The 23405-nt window shown below is 35.5% G+C and overlaps 1 protein-coding gene across 2 annotated transcripts in view; it reads right to left on the bottom strand.

Moving 5' to 3' along the window:
- The window catches only part of LOC113226430 (neurogenic locus notch homolog protein 3-like), a 134139-nt gene extending 111828 nt beyond the window's left edge, over positions 1–22311 (bottom strand). For both annotated transcript variants that reach the window (XM_026459038.1, XM_026459039.1), the window contains exon 1: positions 22146–22311. The gene's annotated coding sequence lies outside the window, so the exon portion shown is untranslated. The remainder of the gene's footprint in view (positions 1–22145) is intronic.
- Positions 22312–23405: the final 1094 nt, after the last annotated feature.

Genomic DNA, 23405 nt, shown 5'->3' with positions numbered 1-23405 from the left:
AGATACTGTTTTTGTTTTTTCTAGTCCTTCTTAAAGAAGTTTTATTTCATTTTGTGGTCTTATAAACCCAAGCTTTAGCTTTAGCTTATGACCATGTCTAAATGTAGAAATTTATTAATAGGATGGAATACTCATCATTATTTTCTAAGTACGCGAGTAGTTAACTCATTTTCTGATTTCATTTCCCATTTTTTGAGTGTAATTTAGAGATTTGTTATACTCAAAAATTAAATAGTAACTAGAATCATTGTTACATATGAAATTTTTCCAAATTTTTCCGCCTCTGTACTTGTAACGCTGCAAATACCTGCTAATGCTGATTTTAGCAGCAGTAGAGCTCCTAGTGAAAGAGTTCGTCCTGAGAAATACTGCCACCTATTTCTGCCGCCAAGCAGTAAAGTCAGCATTACTGTGTTCCGGTTCTGAAGAGTAAGCGTGCTGGTGAAATTACAGGCACATGGAGCTTGTCAACTATCTCAGGGTGACGGGCGCAGTGATAGTGCCCCTCAGATCTTTGCAATTAAAGCTCTGAGTGGCACTGTAACTGTTATGGACAGGCGTGTACCTTACCATCAGGCGCACGACTTATTCGTCCCGTCACTTGATGTTATAAAAAAAAGATGGATTACTTTTTTCTTGGTAGAAAGCGATTGGAATAATATTGTAAGTAAACTACGCAAAATATATATATATATATATTTCTCCAAACAATCTTAAAAACAATTTTCAAGATTTTAAAGATTTTTTTTAAAATGTCAGAATTGTCATTATTATTCGTATATAAAAAAATAAGCTAGTATATTCTAGAAATTATTCCTATATCCACGAACTATCCGTTTGGGGACATTGTCTTCGTGTCTGTCTGTCAACGTCTTTTATAGCATGGACATTAAGTTTTACTGACCGACTCAAGCCGTTTGTGCGTTAATAAGTGTGGTTGTGGTCCTTAAAATAAGTAATATTTTTTCATTCATCACGCCGAAACGATGAAATTTAATGAAAAAACAGTTTCCTCATACAGTCTAAATAAACACAGAAAACAGTTCACAAATAACATAGTCACGGTTGCAAGAAGTCAGTTACTCGAAACCATGATTTGCTACCACTTTGACAGCGACCCAATGTGTCTGATTATTCAGATTACGACCATTGTTTATAGTCGATTTGGTGAGTTATAACAATATTCGCGCAAAATTGATTTGGCACAGCGAACGCTCCGTCCTTTATGTGCAGAACGCACGCGATCCTTTCTTTATACTTCTATTTGTAGGCACATAATTTGTGGAATTATTTCACAATGACTATTCGCGTATAAAATTAATGTTATTCGTTGACAGCAATCTTGAAGGTCACCGGTATCAATAGCACACTCAGGTTTATGCTTCGGTGTTCTTATACAAATGGAATAAGGTTGAATTTAAATCTGACTGTAGTGCATTAGGCTGTTTACGGTCGTTTATTGTAATATAGGTAGGCGATCAATCTTTTCACCTACCGTGACACAAGAGGGAGACAGTGAACGAATGAGTGTTAGTTGTTTCATTTACATTTTTGTAGCTAAAGCCTTCGGAACGGGTAACATCGGCAAGGATCTGTCCATAATGTCACACGGTGCGGCACCGGATTTCTTATGCAAAGTCGCGCTCTCTCCACACACTCTTACAGTATCGTAATGATTCCTCCAATTCCGTCTAAAAATGATAGAAACTGTCTGAGATGAATATAGCAGCGGCATATATGAATTTGAAGCGGTAAGGTTGCTGGTGACATTACAGGCACATGGGCGTTGTCAATTTAGTACTGTCTCAGTGTGACTTTGCGATTCAAGCCTCTGAGTAGCACTGCAACTGTTATGGACACGCCTGCGTGTTGCTTGTTATCAAGCACACGACTTGTTCGTCGCGTCACTTAAGCCCCTCAGAGCTTTAAATCGCAAAGATCAGAGGAGCACTGGCAAATCTAGAAAACTTGGACTCTTTTCGGATGTTGCTTGTGCACTGACTCCGATTCGAAACCAAGAAAATATCGATTGTACTACTAAAAATAATATTATCCCATTAATGTTATCCCAGCAATGCTTACATTTCTGCTTGGCGGTAGATAAAGGTAAGGTAAGTAGGTATATTACTTCCCTGGACGACCTCTTTCAAAAGGAGCTCTACTGCTATTAAAAAGTAATGTAAACAAAAATGTTTACATGATCAGTGGTTAAAAATTGTTGTACAGTCATGACCACATTCGAGCAAAGATACTTTGCAATTTTGACCATCCGTATCGTAAAAGACATAAACTTCAAATACACTCTTAAATATCAACATCGCTCGAGGAACAATGCATACTATTTCACAAATTTGTATTTACTATTTTAGACCTTCCACTTTCTACTTGGAGAAAACATAACTATCTTTTAATATCGCAGGTGAGTAAAGAAGGTTAGTTTCACAAACTATAATGAAAAGTTTTGATGTGTTGATGGCACGCAAAGTAATTGCGCCTATTGGCGGTTTTCCAAAGGAATTTGAAAAGATACTTAAAAACAGTTGTAATAAATTCTTAAAGAAAGGTCGCAGGAATATCGTTATTGATAAAAAAAATCTTTCATACTTTACAACGATGTAGAAAAATTTCATAAAAAAACCTGTAAAGCACGTTTTCAAAAATTCAAATATTTTCAAACAAGTTCTCAACTGACTTAACTAATCCTAACACATGATCCAAAAATAATATCTGGAAGTGAGACACAGTCCTTAAATTAGTTATTACATATTTACTGTGTAATATACATACAGGATGTAGTCGTCATGTATGCCCAAGCTATTATTCAGTAAATATAAGATGTCAAAAACGTTTAAACTTATATCGATGACTTTTTTAAAAATAAAACTAAAACATCCAAAATTCAAAATCCAAAAACTACAAATAACAAACATTATTGGACCAAACAAACTTCTGCCCAAAAAAAAAAAATTGTATATTGAATAACTTATTGTACAAATTAATAACTAAAGACAATTACGCGAATAAATATAACACATATACCTGAACTAGGAGAATTCAGGTAATAAGTACTAATTATACAGGCGGATATATGATTAAATTATAAACAAAAAAAATTAAACAATTAAATGCAAATCATGTACCTATACGCTTAAATTACACAACATTTATTTTGGGATAATTAATAAATTTTCTGTATGATCGTAGGACATATTTTGAAGGAATTATTGGAGAATTTTCTTATGTAACAAAAATGATATATGGCCAATTTGGCATTTAATTTATTGTACAAAAATGGCCCAAGAAACACAAAAAATCTGGAAATAAACACGTGTTTTGATGATACAAATTTAGGACAGACAATATTTTTCCATCTTTTGTTAGTGTTTACAGTACCATATGGGAGTGCAATGTACTATTTGAGAACTTTGGACTTCATAAGTAATTGCCTTACAGTTAGTACCTTATACGACTTATACAGAAGGTCAGTGGGGTAAAGGAAAGGCCGGAAGTGGAACCGCTCGCTGGGCTCTCTCAATGATCAGTAATGAAGTTGTAGAAATACCACCACAAGATGTAATGCAATATGTAATAATTGATTGACATATGGCATGTAGCGCGTAGTTTTTTAAACACATACATTAGCTTACGGATTCGACCGCTTAATGCTTCGATATACAATATAATAGAGAATACATAGGTGAAGTAATTATTCTAATAATAGGTTTTCGACCAAACGATACTTTTGTTGTAAGACATTTCTGCGTTGCAAATTTATACCAAAACTGTCACCTCACTAATGCAAAGAAGTCAAACCGTGTTCGGAGCAATGAAATTCGGAAAAAAGAAATTCAAGTTTGTGATAGGTTACCTTTAAACTTTGAAACTACCTGGAGTTGATTCTACCTAGCATCTAATAGTCTGTGATTCTACCTTATCATATTATGCAATGCCCGTTAGTTTTTCTGAACCCAACTCTCCGGTTGACTGGTGGAGTATGCCTAATGATATTAAGTCCGCCATTGTACTGTTTTGCGTGTAAGCAAGTTTATTTTTCTAATACGAATTTTATTGACTATCACAATGTTTTACTACAATGACATTCAATTATTTTTTGAAATTATTCCACTAGTTTGTTATAATTATTAATACATAGAACGAACACAGATAAGAATTCATTCAATCCGGCTGGAGTCGAGTCTTCAGCATACCAGACCGACGCTCTTCCAAGTAAGCTACGGAACAAACCAACAGATCCAACGAAATTTTTCTATGTGCTTGTTGCAGATCTTTGTTTTTGGTTTTTTAACGACTATTTTGCCGTGGCGCCATCTATGAGAACTCTATGAAAGTTTTTCTTCAGTTTATTTTTTTTAATACCTCAACTTACCTAACAAAGCCTTAACACCTGATACTAAGGTTCAATTCACATTGCCGTGGAACGTAATGGAACCAAATTTTTGTAACGAAATTGTGTATAGCATAATTCATTTTATGTCAATTGTGCAACGTACAAACTAGATACGTGCGGTAACTACGGGAATTACTAAGACTGCCCGAGAATTCTTCGAAAGACGAGCAACCTGTTTTTGACTCGTATCTAGTTTGTACATTACACAATTGACTTAAAGAGGCAACGTAAGTTGAACCTTAAATGAGAACCACGTCTAGTTGTAAGACACAATAATACCTCGACAAACTTATTAAAGTTTAGCAGCAGTAAAACTCCTTGTGAAAGAGTTCCTCCAGGGAAGTACTATCGCCTTACCTATTTCGGTAAGGGTGCTGGTGAAATTACAGGCACATGGGACTTGTCAACATTATGTCTCAGCGTCCTTCACACGCAGTGACTGGCTCAGACAGAGGGCTCTCTGAAATCTGAGATCTGAAAACTATGAGTAACACTGCAACTGTCAGACTCGTCGTTTACCACCAAGCGCATGACGTGTTCATCCCGTCGCATGGTATCATAAAAAATGTTTAATGTTAGACCGGGTAATCACTATTTTTCACAAATTGGTTAACATAAATTAGGTCTTGCCAGGCGAAGCACAAACTTTTGATATGCCGAGACACGCAATCCTATCGTTCTGATAACTTGGTTTTCCATGCCATGTCTTGTTCCGAATAAGATTTATGTCACGAAAAAAAGCAAAGTTCTTCCGGGTTCTTTATTGTTTATTCACTTCAAATACTTTTATGAACATACTAAATATACCAACACTACAAATGGCAATATGCTGTTGTGAAACTCATCGAATAGCTTATTAATTAAATTCCGGTTAAATAACCCTTTAGTTATTCAGGTTCTAGTTCCAAAATTTGGATTCTCTAATTTGTGACCGGATGAGTTGAAGGTAGTTTTTTCTTTTCTACTATAGCATATATATATGCGCGGTGGCGGAGACGCAGATCTGCGTCAACGCGCGGTTTAATCTGCGCGGGGGCAGCGGTCTAGCGGCCCCGCGTTACTTAAAGGACTCGCTTCGCAGTTGATCGCCGTAGTTATTGTATATGTAGCCGAGATCCTTCTTTGACAAGAATGGTTAATAATTCAGAACTCATTCAGGACGCTGCAGATATACTGTCTATTTGATTTTTATACTGTCTGTTATAAACAAAAATGTTTACTCAAATAAAAAGACACCGAAGATATTGGATACATCTCTTTTTATGAACCAGATCGATAAATGGATAATTTCAACTTCATTACAAAGATTTAAGAAAATATGAAGATAGATTGGGTCGATTTTTAATAGCAAATATAAATTTATCGACGTTCAGATCTATTGTAGAAAACTGAACATGTCCTTAAGCTTAAAAACCAGCGCGGTAGTGCGGAGCGCAGTGTGTGTGCCATACCTTGCAGTTCGCCGCGCCCCTCCGCGCGGGGGCGTTGTCAATGTATTCAACGGCGCCTGTTTTCCATACAAACTGAGGTACTTCAGTACAACGTTAAAAAACGCAGCTCCGCGCTCCGTCGAAGGGCGCGGTGCAGCTTTATTTTATTAATAGCTTTACTCATTCGTAGAGCAGATTCCCCTGAGAGAATGAGTGACAAATTCTAAGGGTTGCTCTTTGTAAATAAACTTTTGTACACATTTATCATTTACAATATATATTTTAAAAATTGATCAAGACAATCTTCAAGAACACTCGTTCTTGCTGATTGACTGACATGAAGTTTTAAAACAAGCAAGTACGCAAGTTTTTGTTTCACTATACTTTTAAATCTCGTAAATGGCAAATGTTGAATATCAACTGGAATCTTATTATAGAAGCGTATACCTCAGCTAAAAGTTTCCCGTACTAATACGGTTCATTTGTTCAAATCATTGGTGTATGTAAAGTACTTATTCCCCAGCGGTTTTCTTGTGAAATTTCGAAATAAGTTTGTGTTTTTTTTTCTATCGTGAAAATTTTTAAAAATCGTGTTTTCACACCATATAATCAGTGTCTATCCTCAATTTTACTATATATTTTTTTCAAAGTGATTGCTTCAACACTTTCACTGTTATGCGGATTCAATCAAAGCCATTTGAGGTTATACAGACTCATGAATGTATTTGTGACTTTGTGAAAACGTATGTCAAGAACAGTCAGTTTAATTTTATTCCTCGAACTAATGGCTGTTTGGCTTAATTGCAAATCTTGCAATCCTTGTTAATCCCTACACCCTTCCAATTTATCTTAATTTCCTTCAAAACGGAAATTGGAGCTTTCAATTTGCCTTGTTGAAACATCCGCTGACCAAAGAGCTGGCAGCTTCATCCGCAAAAGAAAAGTCCTAGTACTTAAAGGGCAATGTCAAACTTCCGGACAATATAACACACGGCACGCAAAGAAATATTCTACTTTTAAGACTGCGCCGAGGCAGCGATGCGTGATTGCGTAAATTTGATCCCTAGCTGTATCGTTATTAGTAAAGCTTTAGTTATGAAATTAATGTATAAGATATTTGAAGATTCACTCTATAAATCATACTCTTTAGAAAAACGATTACTTGTAGTTTCCTCGATAGAAAAAAAGACCCGAAGTTATCTCTAAAAAACAAAATAAACCCTTAGTACAGCGTAAATACTTCACGGAAGGTCATCAGTTTTCGGATAATAGCAAAACTACATCTTATCTATAACGTATACTCCGTATATTTTCCAAAATTTGTTTTAATAATACGAAGGAAATATCTAAATTCACACGATACGACTATTTTATTTATTTATTTTTTTCTATGTGTATAAGTAAGTAAGTATAAGGTATGAAGTTATCGCAAGAGAAAAGCAGATATGTTTTTATTTAATTTCTTTAAACATTGTTTTCTCGATATACAACAACGCCCTTTCAACTAACCGCAGCAGAGTAATGCTTATATTGCTGTTTGTTGGTGGTGGTGATGTATGTTGGTGGTTTTTTCACAAGGAGCTCTACTATTACTAATTTTATTAATGACCATGTAAATATATTCATTAAAAATACTAAGAAGATTTACAAGAACAATAGAAGTGCATAATAAAAACGAAAGATATGCGCCTCGATATTTACTTTGTATTTACTAACAAAACACGGAAAAATCAAATCAGTTTATTATGTCGTAAATTTGGAACAGACGCATGAATGAATATGTAATCTCTACGTTCCCGAAATCGTTATAAACGCCGGCACGGGTTGAATATAAATTTCCTTTTAAGCTTAGGCAAAGATACCCATATACTGGATAAACCTATATTGTATTATTACAAAAAGAAAGAACTGCGTATTCTAACTTCGCCTCTGTAAGAGGTAATAGTCCATATAATAAACACTTTTTCAATTTAGGTATCCCAGACAGTCCCCTATGCAGAGCAATCATGGAGGGAGAGGAAACCACCGCGCACATATTACTGCAATTCTCCGGCATGGCGAAGTATAGGGCGAAATAGTCTATCGCGTTAGTTGCGCCCTATCGTCCTAGCCTTACAGGAGGGTACTGAGATTTTTGGAGGAACTTGGGTGGCATGAGCAGGGCCCTGCATACACCACACGCAAAATAAGCGGCTGGACGTCGAGTTGCGGACAGCAGTCTGTTACACCATACCATACTAGTTACAAACGATACAAACTGAAGGTGTGCCAAAAACATTACGTAGTAGGTACGATGTTGTTTATGATATAAATATATCTGCCTAAAAAGTATTTTTAATGAACGCCACGCTTGGCAGTTGAGTATCGTAGAACATCGCAATTTGAAAACAAATTGAAACTGTAAACTGCGTAGGTATGTTTTGGCAATAAGAGATTTGGGATGATCATAGCTTTATAGAAATGTAATATAATAAACGGTTTTTTCATGCGTTGTGAAACAAGTAAATTAGAACCCATCATGGGACCTGTAAAGGGCACGAAACGCCCGCCGGTTTGTTTGAAAAAACAAATATACGCGATTTAAATCCGGAAAAATAGTTTCATTTCCTATGTGTAACAATCGCGAAAACCTAAGAACTCGACAAGTAAATTAGAGTTAAAGCCAGTGGTGGCTCTACGGAGGATGACCATATTCTTCAATACCACGCAGCAAACAAAAGAACTTAGGTAGTTATTGGACTCGAAGCTATTTAATTATAATTTTCTTTTTTGTCATTCTAGAGTTCTTTACGTAAGTACCTATGTCAAATTTGCTTAGGTTTAATGTTATGTGTCTAATTTCCGTGGCAAATTAATTAGAGTCTAAACCCGAATTATTCTCTTTTTCCATTTTTCAGCCATTACTGTTCCATTGCAGGGCAATTTTCCACTCCTCGCGATTTAACGCCGCTACAGGGCAAGACCTCATATACGCGTCCAATTCGTCACGCCATCTCGTCTAAGCCCGAGAATGACTGTCAATAAAAATTCTGAAGATTCTGATCATCATAGGCAGCAAATTATCAAATTTTTTTGAAAAGTCAATGGCATATTGCATCAAATTAGTTTTTGGGGCTAATTTCACCTGATCGTTTATCTGCGGGTTAGTAAATCTAGAAGTTAGTCCCCAAATCTGATAACTGTATGAGACCTAAAATATAACGAATATCCAGTGAAACAAATATTCGCTCTAACAGAAGATCTACGTCATTGCTATTGGTATAAAGTTCGAACAAATACAATGAAAAATTCCTTTCGAGGTGACTCGACTCGAACCAGCGTCTGTTAGCTCACCATAGTGGTATACTAAAAACGTCGAGTATATAACCAGAAATAGAGACGAAATGTCATATAATTTGTTTGAAAACTATTCTGCCATATCATTACTGTGACAACTGCGCTCCGGTTGCCCAGCCCGAATTCGAAACAATTGACGGGTGTCCTCAATGGGTGTCGTCAATTGTTTCACTTCAAAACGACCAATTAACTTGAACTTTGCTATAATGAACGAAAATTACATATTTAATATTTAATTACCGATCAAATTTCATTCCGTTTGTTTTGTAAATAGATGTTTTGCTGTTTTTCCCCGCACCACCGAATGGAACAGTACGACATTCTTAGAGATATTATCTTCATTACAATAAATACAGAATATTTTTAGAATATACGGATACGTAAAAACAGGTCAGTTGTTGGCGCTGTACTATTTCAGTTTTCTAACGACGTGCACTAATTTACATATTTCATAAAATATTTTTGTAAGTCTCGCTTTTAAATGAATAGCCTTTGTTTAAGCAAATTGTTGGTGTTCTAGCTCTTGTTCGGTGGACTGTATAGTTCAGGTTCTTGATCTGGATCGCAAATGAAAACTCTTGATTAAAGTGGATTCAATCCGTCTTTATTACCAAAAATGTTCCTACTTAAATACCAATTTCACTCTCTTATCTAGTACAGTGGTTGGCGAGTAGGCGGTCGGCGCGGAGTGCGGGGCGCGGGGAATTCTCTCATCTAGTACAGTGGTTGGCGAGTAGGCGGTCGGCGCGGATTATGTAGCTCGGTGTCCGCAACACAAATACATTAAGTTAAAGTAAAAATAACACCAAATCAATATTAATTCGTAGGAAATGAGTGGAAAACCTTTTTTTTTTTAAATATTCATACATTTTTTACGGCGACTCTTGCCAGGTTACTCAGGTCATCATACTGCATTTTCTAGAGACGAGGTACATTGACAAAAAAAAATCGATAATGTAATGAATAAATGTATTATAGTACGGGTATTCATTCTTAAAATATGAATTTTAATTATAGGCAATGAATTAATATGTCAGTGTTATTACTTTTTTGAATCTTATAAATTAATGATATGATAGGTAAATGCTTTTTTTAAATTTTCTAAAATATCTATTAAATTGCATTTGAATTATACGAGTAGTTGTAGGTTTTGTACATTCAATATAATACGAAATTCTTCACACATCTGTACACCGTTCAGAATATGTTAGAAAAATAAAACTAAGTTAGAACTTTCACAACGAACGAGAAATCAAATACACTAAAAATCTTTCGACTTTACCTCATCCCTATGACAAACGTCAAATGAAGTGTCACAGGGATCATCCTAGTATACTAAACTCATACTAAACTCATTTTAGTATAGTAAAAAACCATCTCGTGGTCGCCATTAAGGGAATAGAATGGAACAGAATAGAAAACATCATGACATTCAATAAAATAAATTTTGCAGGAAGGTAATGTAAGTACTTGTTTAACAATGCAAATGGTCGATTTTTCGGTCGGAGTTGTGTGATGAAATTTTTTTTTTCGCATCAGTAATTATTACGCACCTAATATCCGTTTCATGTAGCGCCCTTTATGGGTAACTTATAAAGCCATGATTTGGCCATTGTGAAATCCTAGAGCCGCCACTGGCTAGAGCCTTTTAGCTGTATTGGTCTGCAATTTGCAGGTGTTGTTGTCTGCCCCAGAGTCTTTTGTTGGCACGGCTAGTGAAATTAGGAATTTGCTGTTTATTGGAAAACATGACGAAGGTGTTTGTTTTCGTATAGATATTTTGTATACAAGTCTGTGGTTTATCGGGCACATTTTTTGATGAATTTTGAACTGGGTATTTAGGTGTACATGAGTAATACTTGCACATTTCAAAACTCACACAACCATAAACTTAAAGAATAAATATTTTATAAAACTGTTATTAACCACAATAAGTAAATCATAAATCTATTAGAGCTTTACCACACGGGCGCTGCTGATGCGTTGTGTCGTCGCAACGCTATGATTTCATCGCACCGAGTGCCACAATCCGCGGGTAACTCACGTCGATTGGCGAATCCTTTCACCACGACGGCAAACATTATAAGATTATATGCCATCGATACGATAACCGATAAAAGACCGAGTGCCACACGAGCAATGCAGTTTCTTACTTCCCCACTTCGTCTCTTGGTCCATGCGGTATATAGTTCAAATTTATATGTATGTACAACGCAGCATTGGATCCTGCCGTTTCTTTCATTTTTACTGAACCTTATAGACGAGTACGTAAATAGTAATATTATCTACACTCTTAATGATATTTTAGGTGCCAAATTTTACGTTAATATACTCGTATATCATGTCTACTCATTATTTGTTTTGAAAACATCCAAGCACTCAAACCCTATATTCACGCTTTGTGTAAGTCAAGTATTGTATTAAACATGAACAACGCAGCGTCACCACTTAGGCGTCGCAACGCCGACGCAACGCGTCGTGTGGCGTATCGCTCTTACACAGTAATTAATAGATTAAGGCGTTGCTTGGCGGAAATTCATATTAATAAAAATAAGTCTATTAATTTGTTTTTGTTTTTTATTAAAAGCAGCCATTTTATGTCTGTTACGTTTACACGGCTAAACCGCTGAAACAATTTTGATGAAATTTTTATAGAGACAGATGAGATCTAGGAGAAGGACTTAGACTACTTTTTGTCACAAAAATAAATCTTAACAGGGGTGAAAGTTTATGTGAAGAACCAAAAAACTATAAGAAATTATAAAGTACGCGGGTACCAGCTAATAAATAAATAAATAACTAATTAGAAAGCACTATTTGTAACGATATTTGAAACTTTGTTGATACTATCTAACTAGACCGTGTTAGAATGTCACTATAGCACAAAAACATTCCTAAAACGACATTTCATGCACACACACACCATTGATTAAAAGTCTTCACACCTCTATGAGTGGGTATAAAAACAACCTCCAGTGTTCATTAAAATGGTCGTGGAAGTAAACAATACATAACAATGCAACAATACATTGCTGTGTTGGGGTTCCACAGGCCCGTGTTTTCCGGGAAGATTATGAAAAGCAAGTCGTGTTCGTAATTTAAAAAGACATCGTGACGTCGTGCGTCGTCGTGAATGTAGCTATACTCCCAAAGGGATGCTGCCAGTGCTGTAGTTTCACACACAGAGCGATTTGCAGTGGTACCATTGTTGTGCTAAATAATCTTTTTTTATTATACCAAGTGACGGGACGGACAAGGCGTGCACCACGTGCAGTGCCACTCAGAGTTTTAAATCATAAAGATCTGAGAGACACTGGCATTTCGCCCATCACCCTGACATATAATTATATATAACATAATAATTTCACAACCACTCAATCAACACAATACTAATAATCACAATAGTAACCCAATTCATCTTCTCTATAATCTCAAATTAATCCTCTGCAATTACCTTACAAATGCTGCAATTTTAAATACATGCCTAATTATGACAAAGTTTATGCCGATAAAAGAAGACAAAATAGGCTTTTATCACAACACATCTCTATATTTCCTTTATTTACTTTATTTCGGTTAGTGTTTTCGTTGCTTTTACTAGCAGTAGAGCTCCTTGTGAGAGTTTGTCAAAGGAAGTACTGCCACCTTACCAATTTCCGTCGCCAAGCAGTATTGTCAGCATTACTGTGTTCCGGTTTTGAAGGATAAAGGTGCTGGTGTAAAATTACAGGCACATAGGAATTGTCAATTATAGTGACGGACTCACAATAACAGTGCATCTCAGATCTTTGCGATTTAAAGCTCTGCAACGTTTACCACCAGGCGCATAACTTGTTCATTCCGTTATTTGGTATCATAAAAAAAAACGTTAAATCTAGCCAACAGGCTGAGAAAAAAACGTGATATACTCGTATAGTACTGTAGTCTCGGCTCAACTCTATGAGTAGAATCACTGGCTGAATGAATAGTTTTGTAATTAGAATGTGTTTTAAAAAATGAAGTAAGAAAAGAATAGAGCATCTTGAAATAACGAATTATAACCCAACGCTAAAAGTATGTAAAAAAGTGCAATAAAGTAAATTTTGAAGAATATTCCAGTTTGTATTCATAAAAGTACCTCTCGCTACGCATCCCAAGTTACGCCCCAGTTACAGTACCTAGTAACAAACTAGGGATTTCCCTTTACTATGAGTAACTGAGCGACGGGATTCATATCAGAGCGCTACACAGTACACACAGATCTCTTCCAGCACCCAGCATGCAGCCATCGCGGTCGTTCAATTTAGGGCGCCTTCTAATTAGACGCTTGTATACTGCAGCGGCGCTGTTGTGGCGCTGCAATCGCGCCACTACAGATTTTCATACAATATTTAGAATCGCAGCTACAGCGCCACAGTCGCACCACGCGCGCCACTTACGCGGACTTCCGTCCGTCATCTGTCCGAAGCAATTACTGTCAACTAAGTAAATCTCGACGAAACTGAGAAACCTGCCTGCGGACTTATTCCTTTGGACCTTTTCAAAGCGAGAGTGAATAGGCATTATTTAGGTGCGAGTGCCACATCGTCGACCTCATCATCACATTCCATCAGGTGAGATGGAGGTCAAATGAGCACTCGTCTTTTAATTTTTTTTGTTCGAGTATTACTTATTTGACAGTCATTGACCAGATAGATCCCAAATATAGTACACAGACGCGCCATTGCAGCGCTTCTACTGGTGTGTTTTGAAGGCACCCAGACAAACGCTTTTTACGTCAAATTTTATTTTATTTTCTTGATCGAGATCCTTTTGGTTAATAGGTTTTAAAATTACGACTTTAATATTTATGTATTCAACACAGAAATAAATCACAGTGTGAACTTTTTTATATACTTTCACAATCGCTTTAAGAAATGTTCTATATTTGGTTATTATAAAATAATCTCATGGACATATCGAGTTTTTCCGATTGTTACACAGAGGACATATTTGTCGTGTATATTTGTTTTTTTTTTGTTTTGTCTTTTTAATATAATATATTATGTTAAAAATGGTATGACCATTTCAGGCCCTTTACAGATCCCATGACCTCCTATGTACTAGTCAGCCGTGACCATGGGACCTGTAAATAATCCGAAAAATAATTCATTTCTAATGATCTCATGAACAATCAATTTTATTTATGATAACCCTACTTCTAACAAGCGTGGCATCCCGGAACCCACTGTCATCAACATTTGAAGGCGTGGGTAGACCAACTGCTAAGAACACACTACCATTATTATGTTTTCTGTTGAAGGTTAATTCGTTCCGGTACACCTCTCTTTTGTTCTAAAATGTGTATTCGACAGTTAACAGCTGAATGTAATGTTTACGCTAAATTTTAAAATAGTCCAAACACGGTTTTATTGTTTTATTCATGGTAGGTCAATATATTGTGTTGAAAATGTTTTTAATTGTTTTCTTGAAAGGTATTGATACGAGAAACGGGAAGGAATAACATATTGTAGTATATTAACACTTTAAACTCTAGGATTTTATTAAATTGGGTTACATTAAATTCGCTTTTGGTGTGAAGGCAGGCAGGCAGGCACTTATGAAAGCTTATATTAAACATTATACATTTTTGATATAAAATTTCCGCAACCTATTAGTATTTTGGCTTCTCGCATCTTTGAAATGTGAACAACATTTTTATAAATCGAAGGAGACTGAAACGGGACAAATTAATAAAGTTGTATCGTTTTCTCCTTCTTCTCAATTGTTACCTCACTATCGAGGATCGTGACTCCATTTCGTCTAGCCAATCATCTCGATACCTCCAATTAACATTATACGCCAACTTAATTTTTGGACCTGTGCTGGTTTTTGTTCCTTTTTCGCCACAAAATTAGCTGTTTACAAAAAATAACAAAAAATTACCAAAAAATATAATTAGTGTAGTGGTTGTTCATCGCCTGGTGGAGTGCAGCGCTGACATGTAGCTCCAGTTCTTCGGAGATCTGATCTGACCATTCTTTGGGATTTCTGAGTCTATGTCTCTTTCTCCACCTTCCCTGTCTCTGACAGGCGTTACAGGTTATCAGCACCTCTATGTGCAACGTGACCAAAGTATCGTATCACGTCGCATGTGGGTTGAAGACAGACGCTGTGCATTCTCTGTTTTGAGTTCCCCAAATACAAAAACATTGGTGCAGCAGGTAGTCCATGATATGTACCAGAAACCCACATCAATTGCCTGGTGTCGAGCTAGGGAATTCCCTGTACTACCAGAACAACGGATTTCTGCACTTCCTAGAACATCCCTACATGAGTTAATTAAAAAAAAAATCCACCGAGGTGGTATATTCTTAACATACGACGTCAGCACCACATTTTAAAGGTGTTAGTTATTAAGTATAGTAGTAATAAGGATATTTATGGATGCTATTATAGCGCCAGCAGTATCTTCTAAGGCAAAGCTGTAAGAGCGATATAGCTTCAAATCCTTCATATTGTGAAATATTTATGGGGTTGGCTGTCGAGCCAAAATGCATCGTAGAAAACATCAATTTATTATCAGTCGACAAGAGAAAGAACTCGGCTTTGTATTAGGCAAGGAGTTTTTAAATTATATTGCTTTTGTAAAGCGGTTCCGTTCTTACTATGAGATATTATCATTGCCAAACAATGACTTAATAATCAGAATATTGCATTTTCCAAGTACAAAATTGATGTTAGGTTACGTTTATTAAAAAAACTAAACGTGTTTATCACACTTTGGAAACAATATATAGTAAAATTGAAAACCAGCGCCACAGTCAATTCTGGCTGTGGTAAAAGCTGAATGTAGTCCTTTTGCGTACGCCACGACTGCACAAATGACTGAACAATTTGTTGTTATATTGCTTTTTTTTTCTTTTTTTCCTTTTTTGTTTGTTTTGATAATTTTAATGTTTTCTTTTTTCATTTGTTTGTTTTACGTATGTCTATTTTGTTTATTAATTATTATTACTGTTATTATTTTTAATTTTAATGTTCATCGTACTGTGTTATAATTCTTTTTTTTTTTTGTATCATGTGTTGTGGCGTCGCAATAAATGTCTATTCTATTCTATTCTATTCTATTCTAAAATTGAGGGTATACACGGTGTAAAAACACAATTCCTAAAAATTTTCACAATAAGAAATAAAACAATCTTACCTCGATGTTTTACAAGAAAACCGCTGTAGTCTATAGGGACTTTACGTATACCAATGATTTTTTTATGTCAGCTAAACTAAATAGAACACATATAGTATACAATACAAATTTTTCAAATGGCTTTAATTTCTTTTCTAAAAAAATTAATTCTGAAATAAAGCCACTGTCCCTGCTGCTCGACTCAAGCAAAATGAACCACATTAATACCTACGCGAAAATTTTTTATTCCAGTTGAGTTGGTATCGACTCTTAAATAGTAGAGTTGTAAAGTTTCACCTGTTACACGTAGTTCATATTATTTTTATAACTTTCAAATTGTGATAAAAGCACTTCAAGGTTACGACTTCATTAACTACATTTATTAATGTAGAATATACCAAAACGTGTACGAGTATACAAAATATCTAACAATTGCCGAATACAAAAACTATTGAACATAAAAGTCTTTTATTCCCTCCCCAACCATGTGATCAATGGCTAAAAGTTATTAAACACCTGTGTTATGGTCTAGAAATAGACACAAAGGGGAAATAACACACTAACGCGCACGCTTTTCACAATACCTTTTTCGCAAGAATGCCATTCTCGAAGCACACTTTATTTAGAAGTGGCTTTTCAAATGGTACATTTTCGTTCAATTTTTAAAGATTTCTTACAGGCAAACTTATACAAAATTAAAAGATGCAAAAGGGGTGCAACCAAAGACTATCTTCTAATAGTACTATTTTAAGTTTATTATATGCAATAACACAAAATAACAGTTGCAGTGCCACTCAGAGCTTTAAATCGCAAAGATTTTAGGGGCACTGCCACTACGTTACTCTGAGACGCAAGTTCACAAGTTCCAAGTACTTTTAATTACTGGTGCTGGTGAAATTACTTGTTAACTTATGTCTCAGGGCGATGGGCGCAGTGGAAGTGACGCTCATTTCTTTGCAATTTAAAGCTCTGAGTGGCACTGTAATGTTATGGAGAGTCGTGTCACCAGGCACCCGACGTGTTCGTTCCGCCACTTGGTGTCATAAAAAAAGTTCGCTACGAGTATCGGAAGGATATTCAATGGATACGCACATCTTAACTGGGTCGGCGTAATCCATCCTGCAGGTCTCATTAAAGGCTCCGTACACAAACCACTTGGGACAATAATTAACAGAACATAAACATCACGTAAAGGGCAAAGGGCAAAGTGTCCGAAGTTCCATGCGCAAAATATCTAGGATTCATTAACCTCACACCTTTCGTCGTAACCATTCTCACGAATAAGTTTCCGAAGATTCAGACACATAGTTCGGAATAAACACAAAAAGAAATAGACACCTATGCTTTATTCTTCAAAAAAGGAGGAGGTACTCAATTCGACTGTATCTTTTTTTTGTATGTATGTTACGCGACAACGCCGGTATTTGGATTTTCATGATTCTTTTTTTGATGGAAAGAGGGTACCTCCATAGTAGGTCCATTTGATTTTGAAGAAAATCATCCACCACTAAGGGTGGCTGTTCAATCATGAAGATTCCTTTTTATAAATAGCCCCTAAATTTTGTTATAAGGAGCAATTATTTTAATGGTTGATTTTGCTATTCTCCAATTCAAGGCGTTTTTCTCGCTCAATATACTTAGTAGTGAGTAGTGAGAACCGATAATTTATTATCTCCTGTGTCAAGTCCCGTATAGTGGCGAACTAGTGGATAAATCCGGGTTTGCTCACCTTCTGGTAACCGATTTCAATAAAACTTGGTAATTATATATAATTCCACGTACTTTTGAGGTCGGTTTTTTTAGTACTCTGTACTGAGATTATTAATTAGCACGTTGCTGAATCGAATATATATATATTAAAAACGGAAATTAAAAAACTACTTGATTATTTTACACTCCAAAAATAACTTCACATTTGTTCTTGCTGATGTTGCCAAACAACATGACCCTTATTGTAAATATACACTCTTACCTAACAATCAAAACCTTTTTCAAATTTTACAAATTAATATCTTCGACATCGAAGACTGTATCCAACATAAAATGTGTGAAAAAAAGACTCTTTTAGTGAAAAAAAGAGACGCGAGCTCAAAAATATTCGCTACAATTCGGTAAAAGACATGGTGCACAAATTTGGAATGTCCTTTTGCGAAAGTAAATATTTACTGGAAATCTTAGAGCCACTGGAAATAACAACAAGCTTCGGTACTTTATAAATAAATACGGGACATAACATTTTTACAATGAAAATACATTGTTAAGAAAAGATAGAGTAAGTAATAAAACTTGGTTCAGGTTATATGGTTGTAACCGATATAATAGCAGTAAACAGTCTCCATGTTACTTCAATTATTTACAATTACGTTATAACACATTAAAATATGATTAGAATGAATCTGTAAAAATTATAATTCTAATTACTTTCAGAAATGTAATTTATTGTTATAACATTATATTTTTTTATAAAAAAAAACCACTTCAAAAGTTTGCTTGATAGTTTTCGCTAGGCTCAATTAACAAAGATTTCAAATATGTAATTACGACTGGTGGTAACGGAATTTTACATTAAACATATCGATTGTGAGCTGGCAACCGGTACTACCTCAATTTTGATAACTTTACAGGATGAAGAAAGAACTTGTTTGCGGCATTTATTTACTTATTCATTCATCTGGTTTATTAAATAAAAACACGTAGTTTTTAAATATTTTTATTACACATGTTATAAAAAACAATGGAATTTCTTGCAACGCTGCGGAGTATGAAATAATATAAAATGGTATTAAAAAGTGAAATCTTTAGAAAATTGAAATAGTACCGGTTGCCAGTTCACAATCGATATTTTACTTTTATTCAATTCACTTTAGGTAAAAAACAATACATGCCCTAACAAAATTACTCAATGCTTTTAACGGCTATAAAAAAGGCATGTTGTTCAAAATTACTAAAAAACAAGTAAATTCACCAACGAAGAATCAAGATGAAGTCTGAAAATCAAAGCGCCTGTGATTTTATTAAATGAGTGGAAAGGAAACCTTTTAAGTTGTGACGACTTACACTTGTGGTTTTTTTAATGTAACATTGTCACAAAAAAAAATTAAAAAACTTACTCAAAAACGTCAATTACATCCATACATGTAAGCCAATACCTTCGACATAAATTTAAGGAAACCAAATTAGCGATGTGCGATTCTTACTAAAAAAATATCAAATAAAAGGATAATTGCACTATCACACATTCGATTTTCGATTTAGACGTCTTTACCGAAAGATATCGAATATAGTTACAATAACAATATAACAATAACGCGCGCGCACTCATAGCCTCGCACTAGGGAAACCCTGTTTCGCGGGTGACATGGACACACACATAGACAACCACAAATTACACAGGAGAGAAATATGTAGGCCATACTATAATTTCTCTCGACACGGGAATCGAACCCGGAATCTCCGAGTGGCAGTCCGGCATGGTAACCGGTTGGCCACAGAGGCAGTTACTAATTTAGTAATTGCTAATTAAATTTTCGGTAGGTATCCAAAAAAGTCCTATAGCATATGCACGATATTTAAAAAAAAATCGATCCTATTACAGTTACTATAATTAAAAAGTAGTAACTATTTCGATACGCAATCGATATTTGATCAACAATCAAAAATTGTCCTAACCAATTTGTGACTATTTCGATTTTGTTCATAATCGAATAATTGGACTCTTTTTAGTTATCGCCCAATCGCTACCCCAAACACAATAGTCGACCATAAATATAAATACTATGAGAAGTTACATTATGGTTACTATATTATTGTAATGTTTTCTGGTTTCTATAGTAGGTATATCAAATTTCAAGTCTATCGGACAAGTGGAAGTACAATAAATATTCGTTTTATAACTGAGATACCTACACTGACACGGAAAAGAGTTAATGATCTTTTAAACAGCTCAACAGATATCCAAATAAACATGAATTTTAAACAAATAAAAAAATCGCTTTGCGAACAGTCTATCCGGTGGAGAGCTACGACGACAAAGATAAACTTATATAGATATAAACAAGTTTTATAACCCCCTATTTTATAATATGAAGTGACGAGACGAGCAAGTCGTGAGCCCGGTGATAAGCTACACGCCTGTCCATAACAGTTGCAGTGCCACTCAGAGCTTTAAATCGCAAAGGTCTTATGGGCACTGCCACTGCGCCTGTCACCCTGAGGCTTAAATTGACAAGTCCTATGTGCATGTAATTTCACCAGCACCCTGACTTTTCTAAACCGGAACGCAATAATACTCAGATTACTGTTTGGCGGCAGAATTAGTTAAATATTGTAAGTACGTCGCGGGATGTGAAGAAGTATCCCATTTGGAGCCAGACGTGGCGATCATGTGTGTATGTATTAACGCTTTTAATAGCTCTATTCATAGTAAGTGAAAACTCACAATAACACGATTTCGTTTAACTAAGGTAAACGATTCTTTTATGGGGAACTATATACGTTTGTACATTAAGATTCCGGAGCGTATAATTAAGATGCTCATTTCGTAAGTTTAAAACTCAAAGGTATTTTAATTAAGAAGTGATATTACAAAATTGAAGACTACGTGTTAGATAAAGATGTATGGAAAAACGACATGGCTCTAGATTCCACACAATTTTGATTGAAAGTAATATAACATTTAAGTTTATTTGAAAAAGAGCAACCCTTAGAGTTGCTCGTTCTTCTCAGGAAAATCATCATAATAATGAGTAGCTTTCAAATGAAAAAAATACGTTTTCAAATGTAAATTTATTTTACCTATGGAATATTTATTCCATTTGATTTTTAAACTTTGACTCTATTACAGTAACAATAGATTTTTTTCATTCGAGAGTTTATTCGGTGACAATTCCTTATTAACAACACCTGTGGATGTTATTTTTCCAACGTTGTTAAACTTAATCTTCTACGAGAGATAAGGGATTTCGTCAAGCAAATAGCCACGTGTCTGTCCGTTGCTTTTAGAAATAAGCATTCTGTGTTTGACAATTAACTCAAAATCCGAGAAATAAACTCAGCTTGAATGACTTCTCATTTTTAAAGACAGTTAAACTTTCTTCTGCCTTAAAGAGGCTCTAAGTGGGCCTAATAAAGAAAGACCGGTGACCTCAGCTTTTACTCCGAACACCTTACTACAAAAGTTACACATTTGCCTACTTTCACTAACAATGACACGGGAATTATTTGCTGCAATTATAAATGTATTGTTTATTTTATACTGTTAATAAATATTAACTCTAATTACGTATGAAATTCGCTCCATATTCAAATTGGAAACTTGATTAACGATTACGCCGTGCGCAAATATTGTGGCTGTCATGCAAACTTTAGTCATCGCATGCCAATCTGACATTGAAAGTCAAAGCCTTTTACTCCATATTCTATTGCAGTCCATTGTTCAAAAGCAATCCACCGACCTTCTCTCATAATGGCCGCTAGTTAAAAATTTTAATAACGTACTAATAAAAATTAATTAGACTTAGAAGCGGTTGCAACGAAAATTACATGATCACGGAGCCCACGAGCCGTGAATGCACCGCGGTAACCACTCGATCCAATCTTAAGCGAATCAAACCTCGACTTTCACATTTTTTGCTACCCACGCGAACTGTCGAGCCAGCCCGGTTGCGCCGCACTGCACCCAAAGCCGACGCTATGCGAAACCATAAAAATGTCCATGCTCAATCACCGCGACACTCATTCATAAAACAAACAAAAACAGCAGCAAAAACAATTGAACGTCGCGCGGCAAACCTGCCAGGATCCGATAAGCATGAAAAAGTAAACACACCTTCTGGTTGAAGTATGTGGCTCCAGATTTGCTAATGTTATCCTCACAATGGTAACAAATTCACTTTTGGTATCACTTAAAAAGCACTTTGTGTCACACGCGTCGCGTGCTTGCGGCTGTGTGTAGCTTGCGTAGAGACGTACGTTGCGCTCGCTAGCCTGTCGGAGACTGGCTGCCGGCGGCTGGCTCGTGTCTTGCCACTCGAATCAAGGCCATGCAAAACGCTGCTCCCATTTCCCTCCAGTGGAAAGTGTCCGTATCCGTGATCCGTGCCCCTTTCGGTCAGGTGTGGGAGAAAGCACCCAAAACTGCTCATTGTGATGGTGACTCATTCGCCGAGATGATTGCTTTTTATCGCTTGACAGGCTGGTCGAAAGTGAATTAACTGGTTTTCGGTGGCGCCAAACATGTGATGGAAAAGTTCAATCTGTGCAGTGGGTCAAGATTAAAAAAGTTGAATAAACTTTGACATGTGGACGAGTGAGAATATCTACAAAGTACGCATTGTTAATTGCGACAAATAGTAACGTCACCTATGCATAGTAAATTTAATTTATATCACAAATGACACAAACTATGCAACGTTGATGAGTCATATTTACAATTAATTTAGGGCTTTTTAGTGATTGATCGTCAGTGAAAATTCGTAAAAGAACATTAGCTTTATGATCCAGTGATAATTTTTATTTTTAAGGTTATTGAATGTCACGAAGTTTTACTACCTTGATATTCAATTGTTTTTTTGTGAAATTACTCCACTAGTTATTTATTAATACAAAGATCAAACACTAAGGAATTTTAATTTTGTTACAAGGTTTTTGCTATAAAATTTTACAACGCGTTTGTGTTGTGATTGAAGCAACGTTTATATACGATTATTTGTAAAATAATACCAACAAGACTATATCGCAGGACTATATTACTAACATCATAAACAACAACTTTTGTTGACTGACTTTTAATAATTCGTCAATATATTATACTTTCGTACAAAAATAAAAGTATTTTAAATAGACCGCCTTAAGTGGTAATAACCCTGCACTCTGCACGGTGGCAAAAGAAAGCAGGCGTGACGTGTTAAACAACTTAGTACCAAAGATCTAAAAAGTGTCAGATAGTGCAACAATAACTTACAGAATGTAATTTTGGTAAGTTTATTATATGTATATGTCAAAAATTATGGAACAAAAGTTGTTGTTGTTGTGTTTATGATATCAGTAATATGGGCCCTGCAAGATTGTTAGTATTTTACAAATGTAG

Source organism: Hyposmocoma kahamanoa, unplaced genomic scaffold (assembly GCF_003589595.1).
Source record: "Hyposmocoma kahamanoa isolate Upper Pololo Valley unplaced genomic scaffold, ASM358959v1 192, whole genome shotgun sequence".
Taxonomy (NCBI): domain Eukaryota; kingdom Metazoa; phylum Arthropoda; class Insecta; order Lepidoptera; family Cosmopterigidae; genus Hyposmocoma; species Hyposmocoma kahamanoa.
The sequence above is the reverse complement of the archived record's forward strand: the minus strand, read 5'-3'. Positions and strand labels throughout refer to the sequence as shown.